The sequence below is a fragment of the Panthera onca genome, chromosome A3, assembly GCF_046562875.1.
Source record: "Panthera onca isolate mPanOnc1 chromosome A3, mPanOnc1 haplotype 2, whole genome shotgun sequence".
NCBI lineage: Eukaryota > Metazoa > Chordata > Mammalia > Carnivora > Felidae > Panthera > Panthera onca.
In genome coordinates this window covers 78,373,247-78,391,292 of record NC_138341.1, presented here as the reverse complement: position 1 = coordinate 78,391,292, position 18,046 = coordinate 78,373,247, and the positions used below count along the sequence as shown (strand labels likewise).

Below are 18,046 nucleotides of genomic sequence, written 5' to 3'. Positions count from 1 at the left end.
GGCGACTACTCTTTTTGCTTTCTATTATAGTATATACTCTTAGGCTATCTGCCTTTCACTCAACATAATTATTTTGAGATTCAGCCATGATGTTTTTGTTTGTTTTTAGTGCCAAATAGGATTCCATTGTGTGGCTACACTACAATTTGTTTATTCAGTCACTCGTTGATGGGAATTTGGGTCATTTCCCCTTTTGAGCTATTACAGATAAAGCTACATATAACATTCATGTACAAATCTTTGTATGCACATCTTTCATTTTCTTTTGGGTAAAAGAAACTAGGAATAAAGTGTCAGGGGTATATGCAACTTTAAGAAACTGCTAACTTGTTTTCCAAAGTATACCATTTTATAGTCCCATCATCAGTGTGTTAGAGTTCTAGTCCCTCTACATCCTTGCCAACATTTAGTATGGTAAGAATTTTTTTTTAGTCATTTCAGCAGGTATGTATTGGTGTTGCATTTCCTGAATGAGGACCTTGACCATGTTTTAATATGCTTTGTTTTCGTGTGCCATTTTACTGTCTTTGCTTACATGTTCAAATCTTTTATGCATTTTAAAAATTTGCATTGTTCATTTTCTTATTATTTAGTTGCAAGAGCTCTTTACATATTCTGGATATCAATCCTTTATCAAATGTTTTGCCAAGTATTTATTTCCAGTCTGTGTCTTTTATTTTTACTTCTGCAACAGCATCTTTTGAAGAGGAAAAGTTTTTAAACATGTCATTTAAGTCCAATTTATCTTTTTATATTTATGTACACAGTTCATGATTTTTTGTATCCCACTTAAGAAGTCTTTGCCAAACCCAAGGTCACTGAAATTTTCTATGTTGCTGTCTAGGAGTTTTGGAGTTTTAGCTCTTACATTAAGTTGTCATTCATTTCAGGTTGATTTTTGTAAGTGTGATTTTTGAGATATTGAGGTTCTTTTCCCCTTTCCCATATAACTATCCACTTGTACCAGTGTTGTTTAGAAAAATTGAATTGCCTTGATACCTTTGTCAAAATCCATTGACCATATATGTGGGGGCCTATTTCTGGAGTCTCTATTCTGTTCCATTTATCTGCTATCTTTGTGTCAGTGTTAGACTGAGTTGATTACTACAGCTTTAAGCCTTAAAATCAGGCATTAAGTCATCCGATGTTTATTTCCTTTTTCAAAATTGTTTTTACTGTTTTTGGGTCCTTTGTTTTATATATTTTAGAATCATTTTGTAAATTTCTACAAAAAGGTCTGCTGAGATTTTGATTAGGATTGCACTGAATATCTAGATCTATCTGGGGAGAAGTGATGTCTTAACAGTATTGAGTCACTTGATTCACAAGCATAGGATTATTTTTCCATTTATTTAGATGTTCCTTAATTTCTCCCACCATGCTTTGTCAAATATATCCCTTAGTATTTCGTATATTTTGATGATATTGTAAGTGGTTTTTAATTTTAGTTTCAAATTGTTTCTTGCTAGTATTAGACACGTACTTGGCTTTTGTATGTTGCCATTGTATCCTGTCACTTTGCTAATCTTCTGGTAGATTTATAAGGATTTTCTACAGTGAAGAAGATATCTGTGTGTAAAGACAATTTTATTTTCTCTTTTCCATTCTACATGCCTTTATTTCTTTTTCTTCTTGGATTGGCTGACTTTTCAGTATGTTGAATAGGAGTGGTGAAAGGGGACATCCCTTTTTTGTCTTTCATCATTTAGTATGATGTTAGCTGTGACTTTGGTACATGGCTTTCATTGGTGTAAGGAAGTTCCTTTTGTTCCTGTGTTGTCAAGATCTCTATTATGGAAGGATGATGAATTTTATCATATGCTTTTCTTGCATCTTTTGAAATGCCTGTTTGTTTTTTTACTCTTATAGGTTGGGTTATGTTGTTGTTGTTGTTGTTATTGTTATTATTTTGAATGTTAAACCAATATTGCATTGCTCAGATAAACTGTACATAGTCATGATGTATTTATCCTTTTTATATACTAATGGATTATATTTGGTGAAATTTCAGTAAGAACTTTTGCATATATGATACTAAAGGATATTGATTTGTAATTTTTCCTTAAGTTTCTGGTTTTGGTATCAGAGTAATACTGGCTTCATAAAATGAGTTAGGAAGTTTCTCCTTTTCTGTATTCTGGAGAGTTGGTGTTAAATTGGTATTTTTTTCTTAAATATTTGGGAAAAGTCATCAATTAATCCATCTGGGCCTAGAGAGTTCTTTGTGAGATTTTTTTTTTTTTCCAATATATGAAATTTATTGTCAAATTGGTTTCCATACAACACCCAGTGCTCATCCCAAAAGGTGCCCTCCTCAATACCCATCACCCACCCACCCCTCCCTCCCACCCCCCATCAACCCTCAGTTTGTTCTCAGTTTTTAACAGTCTCTTATGCTTTGGCTCTCTCCCACTCTAACCTCTTTTTTTTTTTTTTTTTTCCCTTCCCCTCCCCCAAGGGTTTCTGTTAGTTTCTCAGGATCCACATAAGAGTGAAACCATATGGTATCTGTCTTTCTCTGTATGGCTTATTTCACTTTGTGAGATTTTTAACAGCAAAATAATTCATTTAATACATACAGGACTGTTCAAGTTAACTATTTTTTCCTGACTGATCTTCAGCATTTTGAATTTTTGAAGGAATTTGCCTATCTCATAATTGAAATTGTTGACTAAATTGACAAAATTATTAATGACATTTCCATATTAGCCTTCTTATGTCTATTGAAGGTATAGTTGTGCCAGTCTCTCATTTCTTACGTTTCTAATGTGTGACTTCCCCTAACTGACTAGTCTAGCTAGAAGTTTATCAACCTTATTCATCTTTTCAAACAAAAAGCTTTTGATTTCTTTGATTTTTCTTTATTCTCTATTTCATTTATTTGTGTTCTTTATAGTCTATTTTATTCTTTTTTAGGTTTAATTTGCTCTTTATTTTCTAATTTCTTAGGTAAGATATGGATGATTACCCAGTAGTTAAAAATGTGATGTTATTTATTGTGTATATATGGATGCAATGTAGATGCTATATGCATATGCTGTATATCTTACATGATTGCATATTAGAAATACATACAAAATAAAGTCGCTGCACAGTAGCTGAGTTGACTTACTGATTGATTGATTTATTGATTTATTTTGAGAAAGTGCATGCATTAGAGAGTGAATGGGTAGGGAGAGGGACAAAGAGAATCCCAAGCAGGCCCCATGTTGTTAGCGCAGAGCCAGACATGAGATTGTGACCTGAGCCAAAATCAAGAGTCAGACACTTAACCAACTGAGCCATTCAGCACCCCTGCATATTATTTTAACAGACAGTTTTAAGATGGCTATAATACCACTGTAGTCCCAGACACTTCAGCAATTTCTTGTTCTTGCCACAGTTAATCTGTGCCAGCAGTAAACATACCTCTGTAACCAGTATTTCCTAGTTGGCATAATTAAATAAGGACATTTACCATAGCTTGACATATGGCTTTTTAAAAGAGTATGTTTAAACATTCAAAATTTTATAAGTCTTGCATAAGTGATTTTCTGTTTTGTAAACTACATATTTAGAATATTCTCAAACTTCCAGAAAATTTCTAAGAATAAAAATAGACTTAAAAAAACACTCACATACCCTTACCCAGATTCACCTGTTATTTGAATAACTGACAAACTGTTTTTCAAAATGGCTGCTCCACTTTTTTACAGCCACCAGCAACTTATGGGTTTCCAATTTCTCCACATCCTCACCAATACTTATTATTGTATACCTTTTTGGTATAGCTATCCTAGAATGTGTGAAGTGGTACCTTATTTGGGTTTTTGACTTGTATTTCTCTGAGGCCTGATTTTGAGTATATTTTTATGTATTTATTGGCTATTATCTTTTTTAAAGAAATGTTTATTCAGATTCTTGGTCCATTTTTAAAAATTGGGATATTTGTCATTTTTAGTGAGTTGTAAGTGTTCTCTATACATAGTCTATGTACATATCCTTTAACAGATAGGTCATTTGCAAAAATCTCCCATTCTGTGAGTTGTCTTTTCACTTTCTTAATTGTGCCCTTTGAAGCACAAAGGTTTTAATTCTGTGATGAGGTCCACTGTATCTCTGTTCGTCCTTGCTTAGCTGTCTTAGATGAAAAACATTGCCTAAGCCAATGTTGGGAAGAATTCACCTGTGTTATCTTCTAAGGGTTTTAAAGCTCTTACACTGAGGTCTTTGATCCATTTGGAGTTAATTTTTACATATGGTATGAGGTAGAATCCAGCTTCATTTTTCTGCATGCAGTTTGCCAGTTGTCCCAACATCATTTGTTGAAAAGGCTATCCTTTCCTCCTTTGAATTGTCTTGGCACTCCTGTCATAAATCAGTTGATCTTAAATGTTATTGATCTTTCTGGGCTCTTTGTTCTATTCCATTAATCTGTACATTTATTTTTTATTCCTGGTATTACACTGTCTTGATTAGTGTAGTTTTGCAATCAAGAAGTGTGAGACCTCCTGGCACAAAAACAGACACTCAGATCAATGGAACAGAGTAGAGAACCCAGAAATGGACCCACAAACGTATGGCCAACTAATCTTTGACAAACAGGAAAGAATATCTAATGGAATAAAGACAGTGTCTTTAGCAAGTGGTGCTGGGAAAACTGGACAGCGACATGCAGAAGAATGAACCTGGACCACTTTCTTACACCATACACAAAAATAAACTCAAAATGGATGAAAGACCTAAATGTAAGACAGGAAGCCATCAAAATCCTTGAGGAGAAAGCAGGCAAAAATCTCTTTGATCTTGGCCGCAGCAACTTCTTACTCAACACATCTCCAGAGGCAAAGGAAACAAAAGCAAAAATGAACTCTTGGGACCTCATCAAAATAAAAGCTTCTGCATAGTGAAGGAAACAATCAGCAAAACTAAAAGGCACCCGACAGAATGGGAGAAGATATTTGCAAACAACATATCAGAAGAAGTGTGAGACTTCAACTATGTTCTTTTTCAATATGATTTTGACTACTATGGGTAGTATAGAAATCTCAACATTACTAAGTATTGCAGACTATGAACACGAAATGCCTTTCCATTTATTTAGATCTTTAGTTTCTTTCATTGAAGCTTTTTAGTTTAAAGTATACTAGTCTTTCTTACCCTTGGTTGTGGTATATTATCCTCTTTATATGTTGCTGGATGTCATTTGCTGTATTTTATTGAGGACTCGATAATCCATATTTGTAAGAGATATATTTGTAGTTGCTTTTTTTGTGATAACTTTATCTGATTTGGTATCATAGTGTTAAGGCCTCTGTTTCCTCCCCTGTTATATTTTGGAGGAGTTTGTGAAATATTGGTGTTAATTCTTTAAATATTCGGTAAATTCATCAGTGAAGCCATCTGTCCGTAGGCTTTTCTTTGTGGGAAGATTTTTTGATTACTAACTCAACCACTTATTATAGGTCCATTCAGATTTTCTATTTAGTCTTGAGTTAATTTCAGTAGTTTGTGTCTTTCTAGATATTTGCCGATTTCATCTTGGCTGTCTACTTTGTCAGTGTGTAGTTGTTCGTAGTTCTTCTCTTATAATCACTTTCCTGTAAGGTTGGCAGGTTCTTTTTATTTCTGTTAAGTCAGCAGTAATGTTTCCTGTTTCATTCATGAGTTTTTGGTTGGTCAGCCTAAGCTGAAGATTTGTCAATTTTGTTAATGTTTTCAAAGAACCAAATTTTTGTTTCATTAATTTCTCTGTTCTCAGTTTCAGTTATTTTCACTCTAACTTATATTATTTCCATCTTTTTACCTGTGTTGGGTTTGGTTTGCTCTTCTTTTTCTAGAAGAAGGCTGATTAGGCTATTAATTTGAGATCTTTGTTTTATTTTAATATAGGCATATACAGCTATAAAGTTTCTTCTGAGCACTGTTTTCACCGCATTTCATCAGTTTTGGTATTTTGTGCCTTTGTTTTCATTTATTTCAAAATATTTTCTAATTTTTCTTCTGACGTCTTATTTGACACATTGGTTATTTAGGATTGTTTTTGTTTGTTTTTTTCCTCCAAGTTTTTATTTAAATTCTAGCTAGTTACATGCAGTGCAATATTAGTTTCAGGTATGGAATTTAGTGATTCATCATAAGTGCCTCCTTAATCCGCAGCACATATTTCCCCCTTCCTCCGTCTCCCACCTCCCTCCTTCAGTAACCAGCAGTTTGTTCTCTGTAGTTCAGAGTCTGATTCTTGGTCTGCCTCTCTTTTTTCCCTGTGTTCATTTGTTTTGTTTCTTACATTCCATGTATGAGTGAAATCATATGGTATTTGTCTTTGACTTCTTTCACTTAATTAACACTCTCTGGCTCTATCCATGTTGTTGCAAATGGCAAGATTTCATTTTTTTATGGCTGAGTAATATTCCATTGTGTGTGTATACACACACACACACACACACACACACACACATATACATACCAACCACATCTTCATTATTCATAAGATTGGTTTTTGGTTTAAAAAAAAAAAAATATATATATATATATATTAGAGAGTGAGAGTATGAGTGGAGGAGAGGGGCAGAGGGAGAAAGAGAGAGAATCTTAAGCAGACTCCATGCTCAGCACAGAGCCTGATACAGGTCTTGATCCTACAACCCTGGGATCATGACCTGAACTGAAATCAAGAGTTGGACACTCAACTGACTGAGCCACCCAGGTGCCCCCATAGGATTGTTTTTTGATTTCCACATACATTTTGAGTTTTTCAAATTACTCTGTTATTGATTTCTAATTTTATTCCAGTATGCTTCGATAAGACACTTTGTATGACTTCGATGCCTTTAAAGTTATAACTTGTTTTGCCTAATATATGGTCTGTTGTGGAGAAAGTTCCATGTGCATTTGAGAGTGTGTATTCTGTTGTTGGATGGAGTGTTCTATTGATGTCTTTTAGGTCTAGTTGGCTTCTAGTGTTGTTCAGCTTTCCTCATTTCCATGTTGGTCTTTTGCCTAGGATTTCTACCCATTTTTGAAAGTGGATATTGAATTCTCCAAGGATTATTTTGAATTTATTTCTTCTTTCATTTCAATCAGTTTTTGCTTCATGTATTGTAGAGCTGTCTTGTTAGGTGCATATACATTTATGTTTACTACAACTTCTTGATAGATTGATCCCTTTATCGTTATGAAATGTGTCTTTTCTCTAGTAATAATTTTTGTCATTCTTGCCTTAAAAAGTCTATAGTGTTTTTAGTGATTGCCATGGGGACTGACGTCATAATTTATAATATTCTGGTTCAGATTAATACTATGTATTCTTCAAATATTCTTCCTACCCTCTTTGTTCTCTCCTCTTGGGATGCCAGTTGTATGTATGTTGGTATTTTGATGGTGTCTCTCAGGTTACTGAGACTTTGTTCATTTTTCTTTTTCTTTTTTTTTTTTTTTTTTTTTTAATTTTTAAAGTAATCTCTACACCCAGTTGGGGCTCAAACTCACAACCTTGAGACAAGAGTTGCATGCTCTATTGACAGCCAGCTAGGCACCCCTCTTCATTCTCTTCATTCTTTCTGTTTCTCAGAGCAGATAATTTTAATTGACCTATTTTTGAGTTTGCCGAATTTTTTTCCTCCACTTGTTGAAATATGCAGTTGAGTCCCTGTAATAGTTTTTAAATTTCAGTTATTGGACTTTTCATGCCCAGATTTCTATTTCCTTTTCCTGATTTCTTTTTAGTGGTATTTTCTTTTTTCTTTTTCTTTTTTATTGTTTATTTTTGAGAGAAAGCGACAGAGACAGAGTGCAAGTGTGTGAAGGGCAGAGAGACAAGGAGACACAGAATCTGAAGCAGGCTCCAGGCTCTGAGCTGTCAGCACAGAGCCGGATGTGGGGCTTGAACCCACGAACTGTGAGATCATGACCTGAGCTGAAGTTGGACACTTAACTGACTGAGCCACCCAGGTGCCCCGATTTATTGATACTGTCTATTTGGTGAGACAACATTCTCATACTTCTCTTAGGCTTTTGTTTTGTTTTGCATATGGTTTCCTTTACTTCTAATTTATTTACAGTAAGTTATGTAACATTTTTGTTTAGTAAGTCCTGTGTTTGGACTTCCTTGGGAACAGTATCTATTCAGTGCATTTTTGCCCTGTGTATGGGCCATATTTTGTCTTTTTTGTTGTTGTTACATTGCTTATAATATTTCATTAAAAACTAGGGAATTCGGGGGCTCCTGGGTGGCAGTCAGTTAAGCATCTGACTTCAGCTCAGGTCATGATCTCACGGTTTGTGAGTTCGAGCCCCGTGTCAGGCTGTGTGCTGACAGCTCAGAGCCTGGAGCCCCCAGATTCTGTCTCCCTCTCTCTGCCCCTCTCCCGCTCATGCTTTGTCTCTCTGTCTCTCAAAAATAAATAAACTTTTTAAAAAACTGGGTAATTTCAATTACTGTACTTTTATTTGGTTCTTCTTATAAATTCTCTCTCTTTATTAATATTCTCTACTTTGTGAGACATCATTTTCATACTTTTCTTTAGTTCTTTAGCTATGGTTTCCTTTAATTCTTTGAACATTTTTAATACAGCTACCTTAAAGTGTGTGTTCAGTAATTCTAACACCTGACTTTTCTCAGCAACACTTTTTATTGAATACTCCTTTTCCTCAGGAGCATACACGTGCATGTCTTTCAACTTACTGTTGAAAATGGGACATTTAAAGTAATATGTAATTTGGCAACTAACGATCTAGATCTAGGAGGTTTTTTTATTTGTTTTTGAGTCTTTGGGATTTTTATGTAGATAATTATGTAACCTGCAGATAGGGACAGTGTTACTTCTTTTCCAATGTATATGTTTTTGTTTCTTTTTCTTGCTTAGTTGTAGTGATTGGAACTTCTAGTACTGTGTTAAGAATAGCAAAAGCTACATCCCTGACATGTTGCCAATCTCACTCTTTAACTATTAAGTAAAATATTACCTAGAGGTTGAGGTAGTTCTACTCTTCTGTCTCATTGAGAGTTGAGCTTTTTTGTCACAGTGGGTGTTGGATTTTGTCAGGTACTTTTTCTGTTTCAGTTGATACAGTCAAGTAATTTTTCTTCTTTAGGCTGTTGATAATGGTAAGTTACATTGGTTGTTTTTTAAATTTTAAGCCAGTCTTGCACAACTTCAATAAATCTCATTGGTCATGATGTGTAATTTTTATACATTGCTGGATTCAATTTGTTAGTATTTTGTTGCACTTTTTTTTGGTCCAAGTTAATGAGACATAGTGTTATAGTTTTTTTTGTTTCTTGTTTTTTTAATACTGTTTGGATGAGTTTTTTGGAGAAAAATTAGTAACATATGTAACACAAAATTCAGTATTAAGCTATTCATAAGTATACAATAGAATAGCATTAATTGCATTTTACTATTGTGCCACCATTATCTATTCCACCATTATCTATTCCAAAATGTTTTCATAATTTCAGACAGAGACTCAGTAACCATTTAGCAATAACCCACATTCCACCTTACTTCAGCCACTGGTACCTCTAACATACTTCCTGTCTCAATAAATTTGCCTATATTAAATATTTCATGTAAGTGGAATCACAATATTAGTCCTTTTGTGTCTTAATTATTTCACTGAGCATAATGTTTTCAAGGTCCATCATGCTGTAGCATGTATCAGAACTTCATTCCTAGGGTCGCCTGAGTGGCTAAGTTGGTTAAGCGTCTGACCTCAGCTCAGGTCACGATCTCACGGTCCCAAGAGTTCAAGCCCCATGTCGGGCTCTGTGCTGACAGGTCAGAGCCTGGAGCCTGCTTTGGATTCTGTGTTTCCCTCTCTGCCCCTCCCCCATTCATACTCTGTCTCTCTCTCTCAAAAATAAGTAAACATTTAAAAAAAAAAAAAAGAAGAACTTCATTCCTTTTTATGACTGAATAATATTCTATTGTGTTTATAACCATGTTTTATTGGCACATTCATCTGTTGATGGACACTTGGATTGTTTCTGTTATGTTTGGAGACTTGGGTATTATTTACATTTTTAATTTAGCAGGCAGTCAGCCTGTTTAGGTTATTATGGAGATTCTTTTGTGAGCTGTGGTTCCAGTAACAGCTTAATTTTCACAGCCTTTACGTTGGTATTTTGGTCTGCTCTGGTGCTCCCCCTAATCCCTGCCTGTGCTGGGAAGGGGGAGCATAGGAAGATGTACTTAAGTGTATTTATTAGTGATGCTCTGTTGCTTGTTCAGAGTAGTTGGTGCTTCTCAGACATTCATTTGAAAGCTTAAGGTTACTGATTTTTTTTTTTTTTAATTTTTTTTTCAACGTTTTTTATTTATTTTTGGGACAGAGAGAGACAGAGCATGAACGGGGGAGGGGCAGAGAGAGAGGGAGACACAGAATCGGAAACAGGCTCCAGGCTCCGAGCCATCAGCCCAGAGCCTGACGCGGGGCTCGAACTCACAGACCGCGAGATCGTGACCTGGCTGAAGTCGGACGCTTAACCGACTGCGCCACCCAGGCGCCCCAAGGTTACTGATTTTTTAAGTAAATTAAGCACTTCAGGATAAAATGAAAATTAATTATGGTATTTTATCATAAAATTTATTTTGGAAATATATGTGCCTCACCATTTTAGGTGTATGATGTGTATCTGGCACATTTGAGTTGCATAAACCTGTATTTTGACTTTTAGTAAACAACATGAACACAGCCTTTTTTAGGGAGCTGGTAATATTGAATGGTCTTGGTAAAATTAGAATTTGGCATATCTGAATTCTTTTGCACTTTTATTTATTTTTTTTAATGTTTTTATTTTTTTTGAGAGAGAGAAAGAGCACAAGCTGGGGAGGGCAGAGAGAGGCGAAGACACAGAATCTGAAACAGGTTCCAGGATCTGAGCTGTCAGCCCGAGCCCAGCACGGGGCTTGAACTCGTGAACCTCAGGATCATTACCTGGGCTGAAGTCAGACACTCAACTGACTGAGCCACCCAGGTGCTCTATCCTTTGCACTTTAATGTGAGAAAAAGATAACTTAGGTGTATATTACGCCTTTCAGATAAGAAAATTAATGAGGGGAAAATAAGGTTTCAGTAATAAAATATCTTTACAGATGTTCAGTCCAGAGTGTTCAAAATTTTTGTTAGTGAGCATTTGTTGAAGTAAAATACTGAGCAAATCTAACTTTAAAGAGTTATTAATATCATTAACAGTGGTGAATTCTGAAGTAATAATGCCATGATTTTAACCCATTTTTTAATTTGCCATTTTTCAGACTTTGTGCTAGATGACAGGCAAACCACAAACTAGTTACAGATTGTGGTAAGAGTTAGAATAGGGTAGAGGATAGAGGATAACAGAGAGCTGTCTGGGCAGTCATGGAAAGCCTGTCTGAGGGTTGGCATTTAGGCTGAGACTTGAAGGAGGAGAAGAGACTAGCCATGAGAAGAATATTCCTACCAGGAATATTCCTATCAGGAATAGGACATAGGCTTTGGGGGCCCTTCCAAGTCCCGCTTGTGTGGCCTTTTGCTTCCTGGTGATTAAAAAGTTCGCTTATTTAACTAGTCCACTCTCCTAACTTTGTGAGTGAGGAGACCATGAAGGCTAGAAAGTAGAGAATCAATGGTGACAGGCTACCATCCCAATGCCTCACACACACACACACACACACACCCATACACGTATGACATATTTCTTCTGCTTATTTACATTCATTGTTTTCATGAATTATTTTAGAAGATGTGTGAAAACAGGCAGTTGCAATATTCAGGAAAAGAAATCTCTAGCTAAACAAAAAAAAAAAAGAATAGTAAAGATTTGACTTAAAGGGAAGGTGTTTTTCTTTTGTCATTCATTACTAAATGAAATAGGGAAGTAAAACTCAATTTCTGAACTTCTGTTTTGAAAGTGAGTGATTAAAGACTCGCTTTCATGGCGATTTTTACAGTGTATGGTAATGTGTTTGTTCCTCTCAGACCTCCTGGGGATGTGGGACCTTAAAGGACATCTTATGGAGCCCAGCTACACAGAGTGAATGCCTGCAGAATCATAAAAGCCAAGATCTAAATTCCTTTTGTTTATATATCCTTCTTTCCTCACTTTTTATTAGAAATATATGCCTAATTATAGAAATTAGTTTGCTTCAAGGTGCTATCAGTCAAATTTATTTTAATGTCAAATGTCAAATGTATTTTAAAAGTAAATAGTAATGGGTTTAGAAGCATAGATTCTGGGGTCCTTTTGGTGGAATTTATAGTCTGTCTCTAGCCACTTTTCTTGCTGAGTGACCTCAAGCCTAACCTCACTGCCTGCTTATCTTAAAATGGAACCTATAATGTCTAGGTCATGGGATTAGTTTGAAGTTTAATAATATAGTGATGATAATTATTAGATGTTATTCTCATTTCTGTTACATTGGATTGCTGTTTGTACTGGGGAGCATTGGGACAGTTTGGGATTCATTTAAAGTATAAATTTAGCAGGGCACCTGGGTGGCTCAGTCAGTTAAGTGTCCAACTTCAGCTCAGGTCATGATCTCACGGTTCCTGCGTTCAAGCCCCGCATCAGGCTCTATGCTGACAGCTCAGAGCCTGGAGCCTGCTTCAGATTCTGTGTCTCCTTCTCTCTCTGCCCCTCCCTTGCTCGACTCTGTCTCTCTCAAAAATAAACATTAAAAAATGTTTTTAAATAAAAATTAGGGGGAAAAGTTCTTGGAGTGGAAGTAGCTTGTAAGTTCTGGTTTTGAATCTGGAGATGGGAGAACTTGACTTGCTTTGGTTACTTTTTATATTTTATAGCCTAACGTTGTTAACACGTTAAATGGTTAAGTATTTCTCTAGTGTCAGTTGTGTTTTTCTAGGCATGTAATTTGAAGTTATTATAACTGGTCATTTAAAGTGAAATATCTTTTTTTTTTTCTTATGTTTGAGAGTGAGAGAGAGCAAGCAGGGGAGGGGCAGAAAGAGAGGGAGACTCAGAAACTGAAGCAGGGTCCAGGCTCTGAGCTGTCAGCACAGAGCCGGACGCAGGGCTCAAACTCACAAACTGGGAGATCATTACCTGAGCCGAAGTCAGACGCTCAACCAACTGAGCCACCCACGTGCCCCTAAAGTGAAATATCTTAATTTATTTCATGCCTGAGTTGAATGCTATTCATTTCCACATCTTTTAAGGAAAATTGATGATATATAACACAGTATTTTAATTTCAGGGCTTTATAAGACAGCTACTGATATTGTTTTTGACCAAGGTAATTCATGTTTTTTTTTTTAAAGCTCCTAATTAAAAATGCAATACAGCCAAATTATGTTCCTGCCTTTATCTTTATTTAGTGAAGTTCTCCTCATATTAGCTAAAGGTCTGATCTAGCTTGATGATGGGAAGTTAGGCGGTAGTCATCATATCATAACTAGTAGCTTCCAAATATATCATGTTTCTAGTACCTTCTGTGATGTCTCTCCTGATCAGATGGGGGCCCCTGAATATGGGGCAGCCCTAATGGGTGGAAGCTGGTCATGGAGGTGGTAAAGGAATTCACCCGAGGCAGAACAAAGGAGATAGAAGGTTATTGAGTACATCACAAGGAAGCGGTAGGTAGGACAGCAAAGCAGTCTGCTGGCCAGGAAGCCCTGGTAGGGGGCTGTAGTTAAAGAGGGGAGGTGAGGAGGTATGGGAGCTTACGGAATTTACCTTTTTTGGTGCCTATGCCCTGGTGTAAGTAATCCATTGGTCAGCTAAGTCTTAGGGACATTTTGAGGTGGGTTGCCTAATGGGCCTGTTTGTATTAAACTAGGGGGTTGAGGGTCACTCTGGACCCTGTTACCTTACTCAGGTTTCCCTTGTTCAAATTGCCTAAATGTGGCTACTTTCTTACTGGTTTCCTCTGCTGATTAACTGGAAAGCTTCAAACTAGGAGCTCCTACTCTTTGTCTCTTCCATTGTAAGCATATGGCTATTCAGTTAATCCTTGTTAGTTCATTGTGCCCTGAGATCAATAAATCTCTCTTAAACGGGAGTATAACAAAAAGATATTTTCTGAGCATCTGAAATTTCAGTTTATGTTAAAAGGTGGAGGAAGGGTTAGAAATGGGGTGGGTGAGCTAGGCAGAGCCTTTTACATTCACAGTATGAATCTGAAACTAACTATAAGCTAGGACTAGATAACAGCCGGAAGGAGATCATTTGCATCAGCGAATGCAAATGCAATACTTACATCTGGGCAAAAAGGTGGGATTTTACTCATGCACTCAGTATTTGGAGTGTTCTCTATGTACTGAAAAGTGATGGGGAATGAGCAGTGGAGCAGGTTGGCACTATGGTTGAAGAGAAGCACAAGAAATGGAGGACAGGACTTTCCCAAAATAAGATCGGGATGTGATTACTAGAACAAGGGAAAAGTGATGCTCAGCAGGCAGGAAATACCATCCAGTTAGGTAATGTAACCTAATTGGCTTGTATCTCACCTTGCTGCTTGGCTTTTAGCTTTAGTCATACCGGAAATGCTCCCCAGTACATGGGATGAAACAGTAAGCTGCTTCCCTGATGAATACCCAAAGACCAACAAAGACGAGTCAGTGAATGTTGTATTAAGCCAAATGAAATATCATTACTTCATGTTTTTAAAGAATAAACTTTTTATTTTATTTTTCAAAGTGTATTTATTTTTTTAGTAATTTCTACATCCTATATGGGGCTCGAACTCATGACCCCAAGGTCAGGAGTAGCACGTGCTCTTCCAACTGAGCCAGTCAGGTGCCCCCAAACATAAACTTTTTACTTTAAAATATTTTTAGATTTATGTAAAAATTTTAAAGATAGCACAGGGTTCCTATCCCCCTTACCCTTTTGTCTATTGCTACCTTACATCAATATGGTACTTTTTGGTTTTGTTTTTTGTTGTTTTTTTTTACAAATAATGAACCAATATTAATACATGGTTATTAACTAAAGCCCATATTTTATTCATATTTCCTTAGTTTTTACCTCATTTCCTTTTTTTTTTCTAGGATCCCATTCAAGATACTGTATCATATTTAGTAGTCATGTCTGCTTAGGCCACACTGGTGTGTTACAATCCTTTAGACTTTCCTTGTTTTCAGTGACCTTGGCAGTTTTCAGGAGTACTCGTCATGTATTTTGTAGAATGTTTCTTGTTTGGGATTTGTCTGATGTTTTTCTTATAATGAGATTGGGTTATGTGATTTTGGGAGGAAGACCATAAAGTACCATTTTAAAAAATTATTTTTATTTGTGTTTTTTTAAATGTTTATTTATTTTGAGAGAATGAGCATGCTTGTGCATGTGTGCATGGGGGAGGGCCAGAGAGAGGGAGAGAATCCCACGCAAGCTCCTCCTCACTGTCAGCACAGAGCCCGACATGGGGCTCCATCTCAGGAACCATGAGATCATGACCTGAGCTGAAATCGGGAGTTGGATGCTTAACTGACTGAGCCATCCAGGTGCCCCTTACTTTTATTTATTTACGTTTTTTATTTGAGAGAAAGAGAGTGTGTGTCTGAATGGGGCAGAGGGAGAGAGAAGAGAGAGAGTGTGTGTGAGAGGGACAGAGAGTGGGGGGTGGGGGGAGGGGAGAGAATCTTAAGCAGGCTCTACACTGAGTGTGGAGCCAGACATGGGATTCGATCCCTGACCCTAGGATAGGATCATGACCTAAGCCAAAATCACGAGTTGGACACTCAACCAACTGAGCCACTCAGGCACCCCTAAAGTACCATTTTTATTATGTCATATGAAAGGTACATACTGTCAACATGACTTCATTGGAGATGTTGAATTTGATCATCTGACAAGGTAACATTTGTCAGTTTCCTCCACTGTAAAATTACTCTTTTTTCCCTCCTTTTCAAACTGTTTTCTTTGGAAGGAAACACTTTTGTTAAAAAGTTTCCCACATTTGTTAAAGGGTGAGGAGTTACGCTCCATCTTCTAGATACATAAATTGTTCAGAAACCATCCTGGATGGCTCAGTTGAATGTCCAACTTTGGCTCAGGTCATAATCTCGCGGTTCGTGAGTTTGAGCCCTGCGTTGGGCTCTGTGCTGACAGCTTGGAGCCTGGAGCCTGCTTTGGACTCTGTGTCTCCCTCTCTCTCTGCCCCTCCCCTGCTCATGCTCTGTCCCTCTCTCTCTCTTTCTCTCTCAAAAATAAATAAACATTACAAAAAAAATTATAAAAAGAAATCTGCCTGGCAGTTTTGTCTCTTCTCCCAGCTTATTTATTTATGTCAGTATGGACTCATGGATATTTGTTTTATACTTTGGGTTATAATCTAACACTGTTTTATTGCTTAAGTTGTTCCAGCTTTGGTTATATCGGAACTCTTTGTCTTAACTCTTTCACTCCTTTGACAAATTCTCATCAGTATATTATTTTTTTGTTATTTTGATGGTTAGCACTTTCTCACTTTCTGGCACCATGAGATGCTCCAATTTCATGTTGTATATATCTTGTCATATCTTGTCCTGGTCCTTAGATTGAGTCATTTCTCTAAGAAGCCTTTGTTCCTTTTACTAGAGAATGGTATTAGAACCCAAGATCTGGATGCTAGGTCTGCACTATGCTACTTGTGTGTTATTACTTCTAGGCCCTCTCAACTGGCAGAGCAAGAAAATATATGTGTGTATATATCTGTAACCTCCGCATGTATACATATTTATAAATATTTCTATATGTAACTCTCTGTATCTATATTAAACTAAACGTGAGTTCATACTGATGTTGTCAACTCAGTTTATTACCACATGGAATATTACAGCTTCTTTTCCTCACTTTTGTATAAACTCTTACTCCAGTAGTGACAAGCCAGACTTTCACCATCCATGTATTTAATTGTTCCATTCCCGTATTCCATGTATAGTGGCATCAGAATACTTAACCTAAGCTCCCATGAGAAGTAACTTTATCAACTAGAATATAATGCTTATATACAATTTCTTTCACCATTAGTCTTAGAGATTCCCTCACTTTCACATTACTTATGTCAGCTCCTCCTTCCACTCTACCCCTCCTTCAATGAGGCGGTTTCATACATTTGTAATAGAGTTAAATGGTTTTGTCATATTCTGCATTTCATCGTGGGATCCCCTGATCTCCAAAATGATTTTTTTAATTGCATACATTAGATTCACTCTAAAGTTCTGTTTTGATGAACGTGTAGTGCTGTGAATCCACTGTTCCAGTGTCATATAGAACCGATTCACTGCTCTGAAAAATTTCCTTTGCTTCACTTATTCACATCTTCCTTCCTCTCCCCAAACCTCTAGCAACCATTGGTCTTTTTGCCATCTCTATAGTATAACCTTTTCCAGAATGTCATATCCTTGGAATCATACAGTGTGTGGCTTTTTATTTTATTTTTTGTTACTGAATAATATTCTCTTGTAGGATGTACTACAGTTTGTCTATCTACTCATCTATTGAAGGACATCATCTTGATTATGTCCAGTTTTGGGTGATTATGAATAGAGCTGCTATACAGAATTGCTTGCAGATTTTCATGTGGGCGTACGTTTTCAAATCATTTGCATAAATACCTGTGAGCACAATCACCAGATTATATGGTGAAAGTTCAGCTTTCTAAATATCGTGTCTTTGCACTATACTCAGTTTCTTGGAACAGAATAATCTCCTCTTGCCATTTTCCATGCCCATTTTCTCTCCAAGTCTCTCTTGACTGATGATGCCAGGTCTTGTCATTGTTATAAAAGAGCAGATGATACAGAACGTCAGCTTATCTTTCTTGAGGGAAGTAGAATCCTCTAATGATCTTTTCCATGTGCTTGTGATATTTTTGGTTAATCTGTCTGTGAAAATAACCAGTTGCATCTAGTTGAATTTGACTGTTTTGTGCTTTCTGGGAGTATAGCAGGAATAGATATTTTGCAAGTGGCTTACACTGCCTATAGGTTGTTAAAAACTGCTTTCTAATTGGGTTGTATTGTTTTATTTTTAAAGCATTTCATAGTTGCTAAAATCCTGAAGTATTGCATTTTCCTCTTTAACCATCACCCTCAAGCAGTACATTTTTTTTAATGTGTAATTGTATTTATTAACTTTAAG

At 36.4% G+C, this 18,046-nt stretch overlaps 1 protein-coding gene across 1 annotated transcript in view; it reads left to right on the top strand.

The window, feature by feature from the left end:
• Positions 1 to 18,046, top strand: part of TMEM131 (transmembrane protein 131) — a 237,807-nt gene that overhangs the window by 41,184 nt on the left and 178,577 nt on the right. The window lies entirely within an intron of this gene.